We start from the raw sequence: 21,879 nt of genomic DNA, 5'->3' as shown, positions 1-21,879 counted from the left end.
ACTCCATTTTGGAATAAGCTTTCCAGAGGAAAGTTCCAGCAGAATGTTCCCAATAACTTACTGGCTTTTTGTGGAACATCACCTGCCAGGGGTATAAATACCTGCCCTATTCTAGATCTCCACATTTTCCATTGGATTTTTCCCCCTTACTCTGTTCCCAAGCAGCCAGCATAGATCATCTTTGGGAATGCTTGACCTGAGTCCAAAGAGAGATTCCAAAATTAAGTTTGGATAAGTATCTGAATTTTTGGATGATTCACCAAACTGAATTAAAGCTGAACCTTTTGATCTTCACTCATAACCACCTCTTTATGTTCCTGTCTATGAATTAGGTGTGTTGCTTCATGTCACAGTTCCAGGGTGTGCATTTGGGGGGAAAGATACTTCTCTTTCCCCCACCTCTTTTGAAAAAGAGAGGCTAGGAGATGTGTGTATAGGGGGTAACAGAAAGAAAAGTCAATGATGGTTTGTTTTAAAACAAAAAGAAAAGGAGTACTTGTGGCACCTTAGAGACTAACCAATTTATTTGAGCATGAGCTTTCGTGAGCTACAGCTCACTTCATCTGATGAAGTGAGCTGTAGCTCACGAAAGCTCATGCTCAAATAAATCGGTTAGTCTCTAAGGTGCCACAAGTACTCCTTTTCTTTTTGCGAATACAGACTAACACGGCTGTTCCTCTGAAACCTGTTTTAAAACAAATACTTCATCCAAAAAGACAAGTTTTTTTGAGAAAATTTCAACCAATTCTATTTGCAGGTTTGAGCTCTTAAGCCCTGATCCACCAAATTACTTAAACATGTGATTAAGTTCTAGCATGTTAAAAATCTCACTGAAGTCCATGAGATTAAAATTCTACAGATGAGGGAAGCAAGACATGTATTTGGCCATATACTCATTTTCCTCTCCTCCAGAGAAGTGTTGACTATGAAGAAGGAGCAAGGGCCCCAAAAGACACTTTAACAATCAGATGTAGCACTCACCATCATTCTCCAGTAATTGGTAGAGATTTTCACAGATGTTTCCTGATGAATCGGACTGTCTCATTTTTGGTGGGTCTCAGAGAACTGGCCCTTTGCAATAAGATAACACATGACTCTCAAACACTCAGATGTGGAAAACTGCACGTTAACATCTGTAACTCAGGAAATTTTTTAAAAAAATATTTCTGTATTTTAGACTCACAACTTAGAATTCTGCTACCCTTAGGTACCACGTTAAGGGTCTAATTTTTAATTACTAAGAAAATATTCAGTGTGTCTTCTGGTTTGTTGGACATGTTTTTTGCCTTGTGTAGAGGCAATGAAAATTCAAACCAATATTGTGGCATGATATCTGGAAATATGTAAAGTCTGACCTTTTAAATCAAACACTGCCTGAACTTTATTTCCTCTCTATCATTACAGAAACAAATGACCCTATAATGTCTGTGTGCTGGTACTTCTGCTCCTATAAACTGCACTTCCATTTTCTTGTATGAGATTAAGGATAGCTACTTTTACTCACTTTTCCTCAGTTGGTAAGAAATAAACCTCCTCGGGATACATTGTTCAGAAGTGATTTTTCTAGGGCTGTTGATTAATTGCAAGTTGCAGTGGGGGAGGTTTAGATTGGATATTAGGAAAAACTTTTTCACTAAGAGGGTGGTGAAACACTGGAATGCGTTACCTAGGGAGATGGTAGAATCTCCTTCCTTAGAGGTTTTTAAGGTCAGGCTTGACAAAGCCCTGGCTGGGATGATTTAACTGGGAATTGGTCCTGCTTCGAGCAGGGGGTTGGACTAGATGACCTTCTGGGGTCCCTTCCAACCCTGATATTCTATGATTCTATGAATTGCAGCTAACTCACATGATTAACTACAAAAAATTAATCATGATTGATTGCAATTTTAATTGCACTGTTAAATAATAGAATACCAATTGAAATGAAATATTTTGGATGTTTTTCTACATTTTTATATATATTGTATTCTGTGTTGTAATTGAAATCAAAGTGTATATTTTGCTTACAAATACTGTAAAAATAGTATTTTTCAATTCACCTCATACAAGTACTGTAGTGCAATCTGTCGTGCAAGTGCAACTTACAAATGTAGATGTTTTGTTACATGACTGCACTAAAAAAACAAAACAATGTAAAAGAGCCTACAAGTCCACTCAGTCCTACTTCTTGTTCAAGTTTGTTTACGTTTAAGGGAGATAATGCTGCCCACTTACTTATAATGTCACGAGAAAGTGAGAACAGGCATTTGCATGGCATTTTTGTAGCCGGCATTGCAAGATATTTATGTGCCAGATGTGCTAAACATTCGTATGCTCTTTCACGCTGCAACCACCATTCCAGAGGACATGCTTCCATGCTGATGATGCTCATTAAAAAAATGTGTTTAATTAAATTTGTGACTGAATTTGGGAGAACTGTTTGTCCCCTCCTCTGTTTTACCCACATTCTGCCATATATTTCATGTTGTAGAAGTCTGATGATGACTCAGCACATGTTGTTCGTTTTAAGAACACTTTCACTGCAGATTTGACAAAACGCAAATAAGGTACCAATGTAAGATTTCTAAAGTTAGTTCGAGTGCTGTAACTAAGATTTAAAAATCTGAAGTGCCTTCCAAAATCTGGGAGGGATGAGGTGTGGAGCATTGTAACAGGGTCGTGACTCACCACCGCTGGTGCCTCCTGCTAGTTGCTCTGGGAATTAGCTCATCAGCTGCAGAGCACCCTCAACACATGTTGTCTCGCCCCTTGTCTGTTCTGCTGCCCTGGGACCTGCGTTGCTCCCCGCTCAGCGGCATCCTCTTCAGGACACTGCCCTCCAGTAGTGCCCACTACTCCATTCTCACCCCGTTTGGGGGGGGGGAGGGGTAACAACAGTCCTTCGTCATGCACCTGCCTCAGTGGCCAACCACAACCCCAGGTCTAGCTCTCACCTAAGGGAAAATTGCAGTCTGTCTCAGCCACACTCCTCTGTGGCCAGATGCAGTGTAAGGGGGGGGGGGCAGGCCCACCCACTACTCTGGGTTCCAACCCAGGGACCCTCTAGTGGCAGCCTCTCTCTGCCCTCCTTTGCTCCCCTCTTGTCCGCCTATCCCGCCTGGGCCACTTTGCCTTTGGCCCCGGGCACCTTCTCAACCCTTTTTCGTAGGGGCCACAGCCTGGCAGTTAACTGGGCCAGAGCTCTCCTCTGCTCCCCCAAGCCTGTCCAGCATTGCTCTGACCAAGGTGCTACCTCCTTTTCTAGTCGGGGAGAGACTGCCCTCATCACTACTAGGCAGCCTTTATATAGGACCCAGCCCAGCCCTGATTGGCTCTCCACAGGCCCTTGCTGATTGGCTGCTGATCAGCGCAGCCCGTCTGGCCTGTTCTAGCCCGTCCTCTCAGAGAGTGGAGCAGCCGCCCCACTACAAGCATGCTTTCAGAAGTCTTAAAAGAGCAACACTCTGATGTGGAAACTACAGAACCTGAACCACCAAAAAAGAAAATCAACCTTCTGCTGGTGGCATCTGACTCAGATAATGAAAATGAACATGCATCAGTCCGCACTGCTTTGGATTGTTATCAAACAGAACCTGTCATCACAATGGATGCATGTCTTCTAGAATGGTGGTTGAAGCATGAAGGGACATGTGAATCTTTACTGCATCTGGCATGTAAATATTTCATGAGGCCGGCTACAACAGTAACACAAGAATGCTTGTTCTCACTTTCAGATGACTTTGTAAACAAGAAGCGGGCAGCATTATCTCCTATAAATTTAAACAAACTTGTTTGTCTGAGCAATTGGCTGAACAAGAAGTAGGACTGAGTGGACTTGCAGGCTCTAAAATTTTACATTGTTTTGTTTTTGAATGCAGGCTTTCTTGTACATATCCTATGTTTGTGAGTTCCACTTTAATGATGAAGAGAATGCATTACTGTACTTGTATTAGGTGAATTGAAAAATACTATTTTTTACAGTGCAAATTTTTGTCATAAAAATAAACAAAGTGAGCACTGTACACTTTGTATTGTGTTGTAATTGAAATCAATATATTTGAAAATGTAGAAAACATGCAAAATATTTAAATGGTATTCTATTATTGTTTAACAGTGCAATTAATTGCAAATAATTTAATTAGTTTTTACATTTTTTTCCATTATGGAAAATTATGAACATCACCTTTTGTAGTTTAATACAATACTTGAACCACAGTGTTCACAGAAATTCCAGTTTCTTGGAAGCATGTTATGGATAACTTCCTCATGAATTCCTTTCTTTGATGATGCAAAACTGGAAAGGCTTAATTTTCTGGTAATATACTTTCTAGCATTATAATGCAGAAGGTCAGTTATTTTGGGGGTTTGCATTGCATAGTTACTTACAGATCACCCAAGTTCTCTACATACAACTTCAAATAAAACAAGCAGTTGTTTGTAGATGGAATGATAGTGCTCTGGATAATCTGGGGAATTAGGGCATATCCTGAAGCAGGAGTCTGAAATGCTCCTCTTTTATTATGGCAAGTATTGACAAGGCACTGGAAGGGATTTATAGAGGTGCTGTAGTACTGCTATCAAGAATAAGCTTCAATGCTTTAAATTTGGAAAAAGAAAGATGGAGACACAGGAACAAAAGTACATTTTTTCAGAACATATTAACACTTGAGATATGCTAGACTGTAACTGCCCTATTTATACCAACTATTTCTTTTTTCTTCTCTGCACTGCCAAAACTATTAGCAATTTCCTAATATGCCTAGGCTAGTTATAACAGTTTTACAAGGGCTGTGTGAGATAAATGCATTATAGACAAGACCACTCATCACACTCCTCCAATTCCCATTTTCACAAGCTCATGTGGTATTCACCTGCTGCTTGTAAAGAATGTGTTCCTTTGCAGTGTGAGAGAGATTCAGGGTCAGTGTCAGCCTAGCAAATTTTGCTTTTTTCCCCATTTTTTGTAACTAGTGCTTTATAAAGAAAGAAAAAAGAACCCATAAGGTAAAGTTTAGCAAGTCATTTTTAGCATGGAATGGAAGAAAGATAGTGCTTGAGGGAGGGAGGAATGAAAAAGAGTACAGAGGATTAAAATAGAGACAATGTTTGGGCAGTTGGGAGGGACGGAGAGAGAATAGCTTGCAGAAGTTCTTAAACCAGGAGCTAGTTTGACTTATTGGTATGGTCTAACAGAGTAACACTGCATCGCTGTGCTACATGGAAGTGCATGGGGATCTGGGCAGTTTAACATTGAAATTTCCAAATGTACTGTGTCACAATTACAGAAACTCAGCATGCGGTGTAAGTACATTTCCACAAGTATATTTTTCAGTTGCTTCAAAATGCCTACCCTGGAGGTACTCTGTTAGCTATACAATGTGCAAACATTGTGCTGTCAGTGTTTGGAGGCTCAGTGTTTAGAAACCAAAGCTGGTTGAATCTTTTTCAACTTTCTGAAATGTCAGTGAAAATATTTCTATTACATTTTCACTATTTTTTAACCAATTCTTTATAGGCACTATTGGTGAAATCCTGTAGCAAAACTCCCTTTGATTTCAGTGGGACTACAGTTTCTTCTTATATATTTAAGCGGTACACCATGGAGAGAGGGAAGCCTCTCCACTGTTAAAGATGTAATCAGCTTCCATTATATGGATATATATTTTTGTTTCCCATAACCATGGACTGGGAAATCGGTTTGGACAAAAAATTGCTCTGAAGACAGAAGAGAATGTTTTTGCAAAGTAAAACAGTAGGCAAACTGGTCTAAGTGAGAGGAGTATTAGATCTACCATGATTAACCTTAATAGCAGATGTTAAAAAGCATCATTCAGTGTTTTTCTTTATATTAAAGTAACAAACTTCTGGATACTGTAATTGCTAGTAAATAAAATAACAATTTTGTCCCATTGTCACCTGATATGTCAAGCTCCATGCCTGAAAGGTGAACATATAATAGTATAAAATTTATTGTAATATAGGATACTTGTACTTTGACTACCTCTCTTTCTTTACATATTTGAGGCCTATTGTTACATTTTAGATGTCTGTATATCAAAGACATTTTATTTTGTTGCCATCTAGCTTTGATCTGTGTCAAAACTATGAAAGCCCAAGAGAGCATTTTAAAAAAACAACCCAACCCCAGTGAATCATTGCGGTAAACTGTTTCTTTTCTAAAAGGGCAGTTTAAATATCATATACTATTAGTGAGGGTTCATGCAGAAAAATTGTTCCATGTTTCAGAGAAGCACTGTTTTGTTTCTATCGTACAACTACATAGGTATGAATATTCAGCCCTCTGTTGTACTGTGGTGAGAATTAACTGCAATTCAGTTCTAATCAGTGGTGTAACTAATACGTTTATAGAGTCACTTGTTGACTACTGATGGCTAGAAAAATAGTTAAAATCAATGTGGCATGTTACTAATGTGCAACATGTGGAATAATTATTAACGTGAGCTATGGCCCAGGTCCTCAAAAGTACTGGGCATTGCTTCACTCAGAGTTGCAATGCCTGACCCCTAGGCCACCTGCCACCTTGTGGGTTCATCAGCCAGCCTCCACATACAAGACATGGGGAAAGTTAAGTGCAAAAGAAAAGAATTGAGGATGCTGAGTGGGAAGCCACTTAACCTAGCCAGAGTGAAATAACAAAGAGGAAATGGAAGAGGCAAGGGGCTTAGATGCCTAAGTAGCTAACTTGACGTATCTGGCTGACGGGCCAGAGATAGGCAGCTCCCTTCAGTCAGGATCTTCAGTTGTGAACGCTCTTCTGGAGTTAGGCACCTAAGCTAGGTCAGCCACTTATGTAGCAAAAGCCGTCTCTTGCTCATGCTCAATACCTCTCTTATGCTCACCCTATGGTTCCCTGTGTGTCTTTTTGGGGATGATGTGCAGCCACCTCACCTATTGGTGGCCTGCATCAAACCTTCCTGTTCTGGGGTCTGAAACATGTCAGGCTTTAGGTGTGCTCTGAGCACACCTAGAAAATCAGGCCCTATTTGTGAAATAGACTTTCCCTCATCTAGTCTGAGCATCCCATTTTAGGACCTCCAAGGTTTAAGCTAGAGTAAGGGCTTTGAGCTCCTTGTTAGCTGTGAGGCAGCATTTGAGTTTAGGTAGCCACCTAAATGGAAATGCTGACTGGCAGAAACATAGGCACTTATGGGGATTTACATGCCTATGTGGTAGGACAGCAGCTGAATGGCAGTTTTGAAAATGTCAGTGGTGCCTCAATGGTGGAGTTTGCCACCTAAAGAGGCAGATAGGCACCTAAGTACCTTGAGGATCTGGATCTTTGCCTCAGACATCTACATTTCCAAATGTTTTGTGTCTTGAGTGAGAAATACGTTTTTTTACAAGTGTCAATGTGTCCATTATGCCAGTCTCAGAATTATGAGATTTGCTACCATAAATAACATGATAAGCAGAAGCACCAATCAACCTAGGCTGATGGGTTTTGTGCTGACGCCTTTATATCCCACACTAAACTACACAAAGGATATTCTTTTGGTCCTGGAAAAAGAGACAAATGCTGAAGGTAAAACCTTTAAAAATAAAGTCAGTTAATGATAGCATCTACTCTTAAGTGTGAGATAATATACAAAAATAATTTTTGTATATTTATTTGTATGAAAACTTTAACTATTACCATGCCTAGATCAGGCAGAAAAGATGTAAGGCTACCAAGAAATTAAACATAGATGAAGTGGAGATGCACTGAGAAAATGGGAAGAGTAAATTTAAAGTTGGAGACTTCCCCGGTGCTTGTAATTGATACATTCAATGACACATGACTGGGGATTGCATTGTCAGAGGGTTTTTTTGCTTGTTTTTTTACAAGAAGGGGAAGATCCTTCAAGGGGACATTTTTGTTTTTGTATTTATATAAAAGCCTTGATATTATCACGGCCAGATCAGGCAGGAGAGATGGAATTAGGCTTCCAAAAATTAAACATAAATATAGGGGGTTTTCTAGCATCTCCATAGGTTTCTACACAGATGAAACAGATTCATCAGAGCTATTAGAGTATAAAGGCCTAATAACAGCTGGTGTCTCTGAGAATATCTTGCTTGGAAGTTTGACATCCTATAGAAAAGAGGGTCAAACAAAGCCAGCAGCCATAGTTTGAAGTGGCCCTCCAAATGTTAACGTTTAAACTTTAAGTTAAACTTTCTAAGTTTATCACCCATTTGACTGATGTTGAGTAAGTATTTTAGTCAGCCAGGAGTTTCCATCTCTGACTCACTTTTAGTGAGGCAGAGTGAGACTGTGGAACCTAGGACAGATGGGGCAAATCTAGAATCCTAAGCAAGAAAACTTTTGTTGCAATTGTACGGGTGCTTCTGACATTTATGGGAATATGCTGAATGTTCCAGCATTGATACCAGAGTATCTGTGTTGCATGATGTGCCATGTTAATAAATGCAATATCAATATGAACATGAATTATGCCTGTCCATATTTTGTATTACCTTGTTTATATATTGCTTGGGCCAGATATCCTTTTAAATTCAGAAGCAGTTATACTTTAATAAAGTCAGCTGCTCCCAGTAAGACTCTATTAAGCTGTTGATTAAGGAGTCAGAAATCTGGTTTCTGTGAAGAATGAAGAACTGTATGGTATAGTGCAAAAAGAAAAGGAGTACTTGTGGCACCTTAGAGACTAACCAATTTATTTGAGCATAAGCTTTCGTGAAGCTCACGAAAGCTTATGCTCAAATAAATTGGTTAGTCTCTAAGGTGCCACAAGTACTCCTTTTCTTTTTGTGAATACAGACTAACACGGCTGTTACTCTGAAATCTGTATGGTATAGTGGTTACACCAGACAATGTGGTTCAGTTGCATATCCTCCATTTGGTCAAACCTGATAATTGTAGCATATGGCAACAAGACTTCTGGAAACTGTGATCCTAATCAGGTTCTATTTGTGGTGTCTCAATAAGGAATGACTGATCAATGTATAAAGTGAAGAATTTAGGCAAATTTTCCCCATGAATACAAGAGTCCCTTTCCTAGATGATAAATTTGTGACAGGTTCGCAGCAGACTGACCTGTCGTCGTCATCATTAGTTAGCCTACAAGAAGAAAATGTGAGATGGCAAAACACACAACACAGAAAACAGAAATGAGACTTGAAAGATGTAAAAACTTGTATTTATATCTTTAGGGGCTCACTCAACTCTACCAACCTGATGATGACTAATGTGGCTGGACAAGTAAGGTCATTACCAGATAGTGGAGCCTGTTTATAGTTTTCTACTGCTATTAGGATGAAATATTTCCTTGAAAAGAGTAAAATGTTTCTGATTTTGCAGGCATAGCACTTCTGTGGCAATCTTTCTTTTTTTTCTTGCTTGGAGAAAAACAACTTTTATGTGACAGCAGAAAAAATCTGAAGCAAGAAAGTGTTTCTAAACGGAATATACTTTGTATCTTAGGCGTCAGTAATTTCTGTAGCCATAAGCCATAAAGGACTTCATTGGTTTCTGACATACTGCCATAATGTGTGTGGGGGTTTGTTGTTGTTGGGGGGGGGGGGGGAGGGTTGTTTTGTTTTTAGTAGGGATTTTGTAAAATATCATTAGCATTATAGTACAGATGTCACCTGGAGTGAACTTAACTGACAACATGACACTGCAGACTGTGTTGAAATTACGAGTTAATTGCTATGAATTAGTTATATTTACAGATGGGATTGAAACAAAATAGTTAAAGCCAGATGGAGACTTTCCCATAGTTCAGGACTGTTCAGAATCAGGGTTTTGGGTCAGCACATTAGAGTTAGGGTCCAGCCACAGTATTTGGACATGGATGCAAGCTTTCATAAAGCTTTTAGTTTGGTCCCATTTCTAATTACATCCCAGCCAAGGTTATACTACTTAAACCTATAACTGCATATACAGATTCCAGCAATTGATGGTTGTTTTTTTTTTTTTAAATAAGGTGTTTTTAAGTACTTGTGTACATGTGTGAATAATTTTCTCTGGTAGTAAATGTGCTAGTCTGAATAATTCTTTTCCAAGAGGAGTCAATTCTTTAGTCATCCCAATATAGTTTAAGTATTAATTGTGGGGAGGAAGAAGTGAAGTCTTGAATCTAGATGTCCATAGCTAAGACATCAACATGGGGAGCAGACTTCATGACAAAAGGGGAAGTTGTGCTTGCCTTCAGAAGTTCACGTACTTAGTGAAAAATGCAGCCTCAGTCATAAGCCTTTTAAAAACTTTATTTTTATGTAATAAGAAAAAATATACCTTTCTGTGATTGTACAGTATAACAAATATTCAAGAATTAAAAAAAAAAAAGAAATATAAAAGTACAGATCTGAACATGAAAGTGCTATGTAATGTAAAGTCCGTTCATGAAACCAAAATTGAAGTAGTCTTAGATGATAATGTCTGAATTCTTCCACAAGGACATCCAGGTTCAGTTTTGAAGTGAAATCACTTTCAAATGACAGCAGAATTAGGTTTCTCTTTCTTTCATTGGGCATGCTTCTCCTGTGGTGCCAAAAAATTCTCTTCACACAAGAAAAGGAATTCACAGGGTGCAGTTGATGCTCCAAACAAGATCACTATAGACATCCCAAAAATACATGGGAAAGCCTCGTTTAATTCCTTGACAACACCTAGAACTTCTTCAGAGTCTTAGCAGTTTCTCTTATCTATCAGTGGTTTAAATAGAGCCATTTCAACGTTTCCTTTTCTGTATCTAATCCAAGCAAGTCCATCAAAGTATGCAAGTGATTACCATTTCAAAAAATGTCCTTTGCAGGTCACCACTGGTTTCATCAATTCATGATAAATCTGGGATAATTGATGCTACACTTTGGAATCCTGGTAAGTGCTCTGTAACCATGGACTCTGGAAGCTTTGGGGGCAATACCTTAGCTCTTTAGGGGGCAGATCCTATATTGATGCTTCATCATATGCATCTTTCAAAACAGCTTGCGTGGATTAAATTTATGCAAAAAAATCTTAAAACTGCTCTCTTTTGTTGAAGTTCTTCACTGGCAACAGTAATCCAATTCAACTCCTTTAGCAAGGTGCATTAGTTCCTTTTGAAAGTAATTGTTCAAAGGAACAAAAACTTTCAGAACCAGTCTCATAACTTCAGCTAAGAACAAGAATTTGAATGATTCTGTAATCAACAGCCCTCCTGCTTCAATGGACAAATTGCCATATGCATTCACACACACCCATTTTGACAGAACACTCTGAATCTCTTTCAAATTATTTCCAATGTTTTCAGGTGGCAAGGCCATCTTGTTTCTATGAATCTTTGGAGTGCTGGTCTTTGCAGATGTAACTGGTGAGTCAAACAGTGTGTGTAAAATATTTACTTGTTTAAATTCTCTTGTAAAAGTATTTGCACACCTCCTTTGCACCCTGATGTAACTTTGGCATCATTAAAGCAAGAACATAAATTATCTTGAGGGTCAAGACCCTGTTCATAGAAGTCTTTCAAAATGTGGTGTGTAATATCTTCAGCAGTGAGGCCATAGAAGTTGGGCTACCCTAGAAAGTCTGCCTTCATCATCAAGTAGCACAAAATAGTGGACAAACTTTTTCCATTCACAGCATCCCTTGTAGTATCACATTTCAGGCAGGAGAACTTGACCTCACCATTTTTTTCTGAATATCTTCAATAATTTTAGTCCATTTTCTTCATAAGATGAATTATTTCATTCTGAATTTCAGTGGAGATATACTTTGGGTTTTTTGGAATGGTTTTCAGAGCATCCTTGAGTTTTGGATCTTGTCCTGCAGTAAACTTAAGTAGGTTGATGAAAATTCTTGATGAATTGTTCAGAGTAAGATTTAAGTCGCGACTCTTTTGAGATGGAGGAATCGCAAATCTGTCAGTTTTGAAAACTATTTGTAGCCTCTATTCCACCAGGTATAAGAGGGGCTTGAGTCCATAGGTCAGCAAAGTGCTGACCTGGCACAGGGTGTTATTGTATTATTGTTAGGGTAGATAAACAGCATTCCAGTGGCCAAGATATAGGTCTTGAGGGGAGTTTGGGAAGAGGGAAGCCTGTCTTACAGTGGCCCCGCCAGTAGGAAAGCTCTGGAAGTAGATGTGAGATTTAAATTTTCAGTCTAGTACCTCTGGAGCCAGCAGTAGCTGCAGATTGCAGTTACCTACTCCTCTATCATCCCTAGTATCCCTCCCCTTCTCTTGCCCTTCCCTACCACCTTACCCAGCTGGTTGTCTTCTCCTCTGGGGGGATTCTACAGCTTTTTACATGTGATGGTACCTCCAGCCCTCTTGGTATTTTGCAGTGTGAAGGACAAACGTCTTTCAGCCAGGCCTGACTTCCCAAACACAAGAGTCTTAGTCTCCACTGAAAAGGGGGTTTACTGGGGTGAAGGAAGTAGGGTGTAACAATCCAGAGTCTCTGGTGGTAATGGTATTCACAACTCTGTTGCCAATGAATCTAGAGTTTCCCTTGATTTTGCAGTAAGGTCCCAGTCCCTGGAAAGTCCATGTAAGGTTTTGACTTGGCTCTAGAGGTTGGAGCACTCCAGTTCTAGCCAGCCCATGCATGTGCTGTCATGCACTCCAAAAGGAGCTTTCTTTTCTCTGTCTTGTGCTTTTGCTTTCTCTTTTCAAAAGAAACTCTGTTCTCTCTTCTTCTTTCCTCTCCAAACAGGTAGGTAGGGTCTGGTCACAAAAATTCCAGCATAGAATCCTGTGGTTCCCACTTTACTCCTTTGTAAGCCTCACTGCAGGGACCCCCTCTGCAGATACGTTTTAACCAGGGTCACACATCTTTCATAGAAGTAATGTAATTCAGTCACTGTTCTTCACTTAGCTAAAACACAGTCAATAGCATGCCCGCTGGCCCCTGCCAGGTAGCAGCATTCTGAATATTACTCTGTGGCCTTAGGCCTTAGGAAGCAAGGAAGTAATAGTCAACAGAGGGAAAAGTGAGATGAAAGGGCAAACATCCATCAGGGAAAGGAAAAAAACCAACTATGGTACAAAGGAAAAGCAGATGATATTCTGGAAAAGAGGTGGACCTCACACACTTGGGATCTCACTCTGGAACAAAACAGGAAAAACTGAGAGCAGCTACCATGGTGGAGAAAGTGTGGGGGAGAGAGGTATGGGGAGGGGAAAAATAGGAAGTGCTTGTGAGTGGATGATCTAGTAACCTAAAATACAGTTATTTGTGTGAGACCTTTGTTGAAATATTGACAGCTCCAACCCTTTTGTTTTGCTGCTCACCACAGAAACCATCAGTTTGCCTGCAGCACTTCTTTTAGGGGAGTTTGTTTGCTCCCAGATCCAACTACAACAGTGCTGGGAGAGGAAATATGCAGAATGAAAAGTAGTATGGTATGGGTACAAAAATCTGGTTTGCCCATGAAACTCTGCTCAAATGCCACTCTTGTTATTTTGTTTTGGTGCTGTTTTTTAGTTGATTTATATGTTTTGATATTAAGTCTGCTTTCAGAGCTAATGCTTTTCACTAAAGGAAAAGATAAGTTACTTAGAGAGTGATCAGATCTGTTTTGTAGGTTGACAATAACAATTCTTAAAAAGCTATGAAAATTGAATAACCGAGACATGCAAATTATTCTTTTTTGGTCTCAATAAATTCATAGTTATTCAAAATTACTAAAGGTCTAGGGAACTAACTCGCTCCCTTTTGGCATCTATCTGCCTCTGTAAACACTTAGATACCTTTAAAAACCTAGTCCAAAGATCCTGTTTTAATGTAAATACCCTAAGTAGAAGTGTATGAGGAGGAGAATTATAGACCATACGATGTAGATGTTGAATGATTTTTAAAGTTTTCCAAAGGGTATCCTTGACAATGCTTATATTACTTTGTCATAAATATAAAGGGAAGGCTAACCACCTTTAAATCCCTCCTGGCCAGAGGAAAAACTCTTTCACCTGTAAAGGGTTAAGAAACTAAGATAACCTCGCTGGCACCTTACCAAAATGACCAATGAGGAGACAAGATACTTTCAAAGCTGGAGGGGGAGGGGAAACAAAGGGTCTTCTCTGTCTGTGTGATGCTTTTGCCGGGACCAGAGCAGGAGTGCAGGTCAGAACTCCTGTAAAGAGTTAGTAAGCAGTCTAGTTAGATATGCATTAGATTCTGTTTCGTTTAAATGGCTGATAAAATAAGTTGTGCTGAATGGAATGTATATTCCTGTTTTTGTGGGCTTTTTTTAACTTAAAGTTTTGCCTAGAGGGATTCTCTATGTTTTGAACCTGATTACCCTGTAAGGTATTTACCATCCTGATTTTACAGAGGTGAATCTTTTACTTTTTCTTTAATTAAAATTCTTCTTCTAAGAACCTGATTGTTTTTTCATTGTTCTTAAGATCCAAGGGTTTGGGTCTGTGTTTACCTGTACAAATTGGTGAGGATTTTTATCAAGCCTTCCCCAAGAAAAGGGGTGTAGTGCTTGGGGGGATATTTGGGGGGGCGAGACGTTTCCAAGTGGGCACTTCCCCTGTTATTTTGTTAGACACTTTGGTGGTGGCAGCATAAAGGTTCAAGAACAAAAGGTAAAAGTTTGTACCTTGGGGAAGTTTTAACCTAAGCTGGTAAGAATAAGCTTAGGGGATCTTTCATGCAGGTCCCCACATCTGTACCCTAGAGTTCAGAGTGGGGAAGGAACCTTGACATACTTAATAAGGATACATTTGTGAACTGAGTTGAGTATTTACTTTATACAAAAATGACTTGCTGTGTGTATGTTACACACTATGAGATCTCACTGGATACTCAGGTCATGTTATGAGTCTTCAGTCTTTCTAAAGATGGTCTCCAGAATCATGTGTAACCCGAATTGAGGTTTGGAACCTTCTTTAAAGAACACTATCTTTGGATTATGCCAGCAGCACTTTAAGAAGTTCCCAATAAAATATTGTGTGTTTTTCTTAATCCTTGAGAGGGTACAAATTGGACATAAGGGAACTCAAAAACAAGAGATGGTGTCTTCTCCACTGAGTGCTAAGTAAAATGGAGCATAGTGGAGCCATTCATCTTCAATGCAACGGAGGATTTAATAACAGGATAGCTTCAACACATGCCGCTAATAGATACGAATAAAGAATGAATAGCCTGAGATCAAGAGGTTGAAATTCACATTGGGCACAATTACAGTGAACAGTTATTGTCAGCACAATGCTTTTGATAGTAATCAGAAACACAGTAACATACGGACAAGAGGAAAAACTGTTGCACTCAACTTATGATAGTGGAAAAAATAGAAATGGAATTAGGTACTCAGTTCTTTTTTTTTTTTTTTTAAAGTTCAGGTGAGATTCATGTTTTTCATTCTGCTTATCAAACTTAGCTGATCTTACTTTTGATTCTTGCTGTTTCCTTTGGTGAACTTGTGATGGGTTGGGTCACAGAGACCCCCTTGGGACTGTCACCTGATGTGCTGAGACTACCTCTGAGCCTGTTTTCCCTTCCAGCTTGGGACTTCAGAACCCTGCCTTGTTGAGCCAGACCCACTAGCCTGCTGCAACACAGACCCAGGTCTGAACCGCATCCCCAAAGCTGGAGACTTAACTGAAAACCACTTAAGAAGTGCTCCCGTCTCTACCACGAAGACGCCCAGCTCCTAATGGGATTCAAACCTCAAATAAATCTGTTTTACTCTGTATAAAGCTTATATAGGGTAAACTCATAAATTGTCCGCCCTCTAGAATACTGATAGAGAGAGATACACAGCTATTTGCTCCCCCAGGTATTAATTGCTTACTCTGGGTTAATTAATAAACAAAAGTGATTTTATTAAGTATAACAAGTAGGATTGCAGTGGTTCCAAGTAATAACAGACAGAACAAAGTAAGTTACCAAGCAAAATAAAACAAAAACATGCAAGTCTAATACATTAAGAAACTGATTGCAGATAAATCTCACCCTTAGAGATGTTCCAATAAGCTTCTTTCACAGACTAGATTCCTTCCTAGTCTGGGACCAGCAATCACTCTCATCCTCCTAGTTACTGTCCTTTGTTCCAGTTTCTTTCAGGCATCTCTTGGGGGTGGAGAGGCCATCTCTTTAGCTAGCTGAAGACAAAATGGAGGGGTTTCCAGGGCCTTTTATATTATTTCTCTTGTGGGCAGAAACCCCTTTGTTCTCCTGTGCAAAATCACAGCAACAAGATGGAGTTTGTAACCACCTGGGCAAGTCACATGTCCATGAATTATTCAGCTTTTTGCAGGCCAATGCTACTGTTTACACATTACATTGTTTACATATTGAACGCTCCCAGAAAAGCTCAGGTGTGGATTGGCATCTCCCAAAGCCCATTGTCAGTTAAGTGCTTCTTGATAGGACTATTCTCAGTAAGTGCCCATTCTCAAGAAGCTGACCAAATGCTTCTCTGAGGCTACTTAGAATCAAACACTTTGAGATACACGTACATAGCCAATATTCATAACTTCAAATACAAAAATGATACACACATACAGACTGCATAATCATAACTAGCAAAACTACAACCTTTCCATAGACACGCCACTTGACCTCCTCTGTACACGACCTGGTGCAACCATAGGACCCTGGTTGCAACAATGATCTATACGGTCACAGTTCATGTCAACAATGTCACAGAACTGTCGTAAAAAGAGATGTTTCTACTGTGCTTGGCTGTCCAGAAGGAGGGCAGGGTTTGAAATAAACCATATCCTCTTTTCTTTGATAACTTCTCATACCCATTGTAAAGAGAATCCAATCCCATATCAAGGCTGCTTTTATTAGCTCAACAAACTAGTGTGTGCTGACTTCATTTCCGTAAATCCTTTTGGATTCACTGTGCCAGGAAAAAATAGCACTTCAAAGTAGACTATAAAATGTACTTGATCCTGCAAAGCCTTACTCATTTGAACAGTAGTATTGAAGTAAATGGCGCTACTTGAGTGAGTTGGGATTTTGGTGCATGGGTCAGATGGAGTCTCTTGTCACAACTTCTTTATACAAGACTCTCTCTCAGTTCAGCCTACCTCATATAACAAGGAGGCGGTAAGAGAGAGTGAAGTGAAGACAAAGAAGAAGTGAAGTGAAGTGCTAATATTGAAGCATCTTTTTATAGTAATTATCATTGGAGCTTTAGGGTCACTTACTTATATGCTTAAAATTAGGCATGTGCTCAAGTATCTTACTGTTGTAGTTATTGTATTACCATACATAGCACCTAGGAGCATTAGTTAAGAAGCAGGGCTTCATTAAGCTAGGTACTGTACAAAGACAGAACAATATTTTGGTCACCAGTCTCAAAGAGCTTGCCATTTCAGAATGAGACAAAAGACAACAGATGAATACAGACAGACTGATGGGTGGACACAAGGAAACAGTAGGACAATATTGGTCAGCATGATAGGCTGTGGTTTCAGCACACAAATAGTCTACCCGTTAATGAGATTTTTATGGGTATCGTGTCAAGGAGGGTTTTAAGGAGTGATTTGAAGGAGGACTTTGGCAAGAGCAGTTTCAGTGGAGTGCAAGGGATAGAAGCTCAGATTGGAGAGGGTCTAGGATGGAACTGGAGGAGAGGAATTCCAGACAAGGTATTCAGTGAGCTTAGACATGAAAGGGAGAAGGGACTTGGGGCAGTAGTTAGAGGGAACGTGAAACCAAAAGTATGCTTTTAAAGTGGGAGAAACGCTAAGGCACCCTTGTATTGTAAGAGAAAGAGTAATGGAGGGGGTAAGTATGGGAGTGAGGGGGATGTTGGAACGAGATCACTAGAGCAAATAGAGGGGTTAGAAGAGTAGCCAAGAAACTTCTATGTCTCTGAGGGCATGTCTACACTTACCTCCGGAGCGATCGATCCAGCGGGGGTCGATTTATCGCATCTAGTGAAGACATGATAAATCGACTGCCAAGCGCGCTCCCATCAACTCCGGTACTCCACCGGAGTGAGAATCATAGGCAGAGTGGATGGGGGAGCATCAGCAGTCGACTTACCACAGTGAAGACACTGCGGTAAGTCGATCTAAGTATGGTGACTTCAGCTACGTTATTCATGTAGCTGATGTTGCGTAAGTTGGATCAATTTCCCACCCCCTCTAGTGTAGACCAGGCCTGACAGTGTTAAAGGAGAAGATTATAGGAAAGGAAGCAAGACTAGGGGAGCTTTGTTGGGCTTTGGATCACCCCACTGAAAATAGCATGCAGAAGCTTACAAAATCACTCCCCATGAAAAGTGTGTGTTTATCTGTTCTGTAAATGAAGGATTTCAAACTTCAGTGCTGTATGTTCGGCACCTTTCATAAGAACTAAATAATAATTTTTAGCATTTATATATCCATCCATATATCACATCAGGGCCTTAGTCATAAACAGACCAAAGAGGAGGATTATGACAAGAATTTTGTTAACTATATACTTTTCTTAGCACTTTGCTGCTGATTTCTAACAAATATTGATATTTTTCTGTCCCTCCCTTTCTCTTTCCTACTGTTTGAGGCCACTCACTACATACTTATGAATTTTCAATTTATAAAAAATTAAAAATTCATAATTTAGAAAATTCAGTCAGTCTAAAATTGAATGTTATATCTAAATTAAATAAAAAGGCAATACTGCCTTGACTGTACCATAGTAGTGGGGCAGTATGGGACAAAGATGTCTGAGGGACAGTGTCGGAATAATTCTGGAGTTCTGAACATATATTAAGTCTAGTATGCTGTATGAGGTATGGATCTTCACTCCTAAGTATTTCTGTTGGCTATCTAGACAGACCAGCCAGATGATTGTGAGACTGGACTCCCCACTCTAATCCAAAGGTAGCCCTTCAAGAACACAAGTGAAGCATGTTGAGCCTGGTCCACTGACATTGTTGGGCTTTGGATCACCCCACTGAAAATAGCATGCAGAAGCTTACAAAATCACTCCCCATGAAAAGTGTGTGTTTATCTGTTCTGTAAATGAAGGATTTCAAACTTCAGTGCTGTATGTTCGGCACCTTTCATAAGAACTAAATAATAATTTTTAGCATTTATATATCCATTTTCAAAGTGTCACAAAAAGCATTAACTATTGTGTTTTTTTTAAACCATACATTAGACAGCTCTCCTCATTAATTTTGATTACTTGTAACTTTTAATCATGTGCAATGTCATGTCAGCCACACTTTTCATTTCAGTATCACTATGATGACCTAAATAAGTAAATGAAATAATCCGATGTGTTTGGCCTGCAAGTATATTTTCCTTTTCAATCACTGTAAGCTAATTAACAGGAGATGCAAGTACTTTACTTAGTCTTCAGTCCACTTTTAATGAGTTTACTGTATAGAATATATTGCATAAACTGTTATGATAACAGAACCTTGGCAGCTGATATATTCAAATGGTGAAATAGCTGCACTGGTGAATTATCTGTGGACAAAGAAATTATCCACTTACTGCAAACAATGTATCTGATTATTATCTACAAAAATTGGTTTAGATATTCACACTTGGAATTGCTTTGCTATGAGCTGAAGATTACATTTGGAACCATTTTTCAACTCAAAATGGAGCATAATTTAACATCTTTAATGAAACTTGATACAGCAGCTTCTGTTTTTTATCACTAGACAAATTATACACCACTTGATTCAAGGTTGGAGTGATTATTTTATTCCTGTCACAAAATCTTTCATTAGGAATATCACTAACTCCTGGTGATGACTGTGGTCATGTGACATTATTTCTACCTGGGGGGAGGGGGGGGAAGTCTTATGGCACCAAGATATCTCATGGAAAATCACACAAGTATTTCAGACAGGGACACAATAGAGCCATGTAACCCTGTATGTCAGTGCCCAAATTGTCCCTCATTATGGAAGATCTTTCTCATTTTAGACTCAAATTTACCTACCAGTCCCAGATGACTGGAAAAAGGCTAATGTAGTGCCAATCTTTAAAAAAGGGAAGAAGGAGGATCCTGGGAACTACAGGCCAGTCAGCCTCACCTCAGTCCCCGGAAAAATCATGGAGCAGGTCCTCAAAGAATCAATCCTGAAGCACTTACATGAGAGGAAAGTGATCAGGAACAGTCAGCATGGATTCACCAAGGCAAGGTCATGCCTGACTAATCTAATCGCCTTCTATGATGAGATTACTGGTTCTGCGGATGTAGGGAAAGCAGTGGATGTATTGTATCTTGACTTTAGCAAAGCTTTTGACACGGTCTCCCACAGTATTCTTGTCAGCAAGTTAAAGAAGTATGGGCTGGATGAATGCACTATAAGGTGGGTAGAAAGTTGGCTAGATTGTCGGGCTCAACGGGTAGTGATCAAGGGCTCCATGTCTAGTTGGCAGCCGTGTCAAGTGGAGTGCCCCAGGGGTCGGTCCTGGGACCGGTTTTGTTCAATATCTTCATAAATGATCTGGAGGAGGTGTGGATTGCACTCTCAGCAAATTTGCGGATGATACTAAACTAGGAGGAGTGGTAGATACACTGGAGGGCAGGGATAGGATAGACAAATTGGAGGATTGGGCCAAAAGAAATCTGATGAGGTTCAATAAGGATAAGTGCAGGGTCCTGCACTTAGGACGGAAGAACCCAATGCACAGCTACAGACTAGGGACCGAATGGCTAGGCAGCAGTTCTGCGGAAAAGGACCTAGGGGTGACAGTGGACGAGAAGCTGGATATGAGTCAGCAGTTTGCCCTTGTTGCCAAGAAGGCCAATGGCATTTTGGGATGTATAAGTAGGGGCATAGCGAGCAAATCGAGGGACGTGATCGTTCCCCTCTATTTAACATTGGTGAGGCCTCATCTGGAGTACTGTGTCCAGTTTTGGGCCCCACACTACAAGAAGGATGTGGATAAATTGGAGAGAGTCCAGCGAAGGGCAACAAAAATGATTAGGGGTCTGGAACACATGACTTCTGAGGAGAGGCTGAGGGAACTGGGATTGTTTAGTCTGCAGAAGAGAAGAATGAGGGGGGATTTGATAGCTGCTTTCAACTACCTGAGAGGTGGTTCCAGAGAGGATGGTTCTAGACTATTCTCAGTGGTAGAAGAGGACAAGGCAAGGAGTAATGGTCTCAAGTTGCAGTGGAGGAGGTTTAGGTTGGATATTAGGGAAAACTTTTTCACTAAGAGGGTGGTGAAACACTGGAATGCGTTACCTAGGGAGGTGATAGAATCTCCTTCCTTAGAAGTTTTTAAGGTCAGGCTTGACAAAGCCCTTGCTGGGATGATTTAATTGGGGATTGGTCCTGCTTTGAGCAGGGGGTTGGACTAGATGACCTCCTGAGGTCCCTTCCAACCCTGATATTCTATGATACCCACTGCCACAAAGGACTTATTTTCCTTTTAAATAGTTACATTTTAAACACCCTTAATTATTTTTCATGGTGCCAGCTCACTCTAATGTGAATTCTAAATATAGTCCTAGATCCTTCAAATTCTACGTGTTCTGCATGGGCTTCCCCATGATCTGAAGAATTGATTCTATTTATAGCTTGAGCAAATAAATATTTTATACAATTAATTTAGCCTTTTGTTCTATTAATGAATTGTTTGGAAACAGATTTCAAAATTCTCAAATATATTAATTAGAATTATTCCTGAATTTCTTCAGTGAAATAGTCTTACTCTACAGCTTATTTAAATTGTGATTATCACAAATGAATGTGTAATTTGTACTGGAATTTATATAATCTAGGCAACTATAATTTACGTAATTAACTTCCTAACTCACTGAATTTCAAATGATATATTCAATTAATTGTAATATTCATATTCACACTGTGAAGATTTTTGTAAATCATCTAATCAGTTATCAATAAAATTACAATATGGTATCTATAAGTAACCAACACAACACAAACTGTGAATAGAAAATGTTATAATTAAAAATACAATTCAAATTAGTTTTTGGCAAATATTTGATCATTTGTGCTACACACTT

General features: G+C 39.6%; 1 long non-coding RNA gene across 26 annotated transcripts in view; it reads left to right on the top strand.

Moving 5' to 3' along the window:
- LOC125636788 (uncharacterized) overlaps window positions 1–21,879 on the top strand; it is a 409,942-nt gene that overhangs the window by 254,117 nt on the left and 133,946 nt on the right. For 21 of the 26 annotated variants that reach the window (XR_012668521.1, XR_012668520.1, XR_012668517.1 and 18 more), the window contains 2 exons: window positions 10,761–10,825; window positions 11,238–11,297. The exons of 4 other annotated variants lie outside the window; for them this stretch is intronic. This is a non-coding gene — a long non-coding RNA (uncharacterized LOC125636788). The remainder of the gene's footprint in view (window positions 1–10,760; window positions 10,826–11,237; window positions 11,298–21,879) is intronic. One more of the 26 variants, XR_012668508.1, reaches the window with a different exon arrangement.

The sequence above is a fragment of the Caretta caretta genome, chromosome 5, assembly GCF_965140235.1.
Source record: "Caretta caretta isolate rCarCar2 chromosome 5, rCarCar1.hap1, whole genome shotgun sequence".
NCBI lineage: Eukaryota > Metazoa > Chordata > Testudines > Cheloniidae > Caretta > Caretta caretta.
This window is presented reverse-complemented; position numbering and strand designations above follow the sequence as displayed.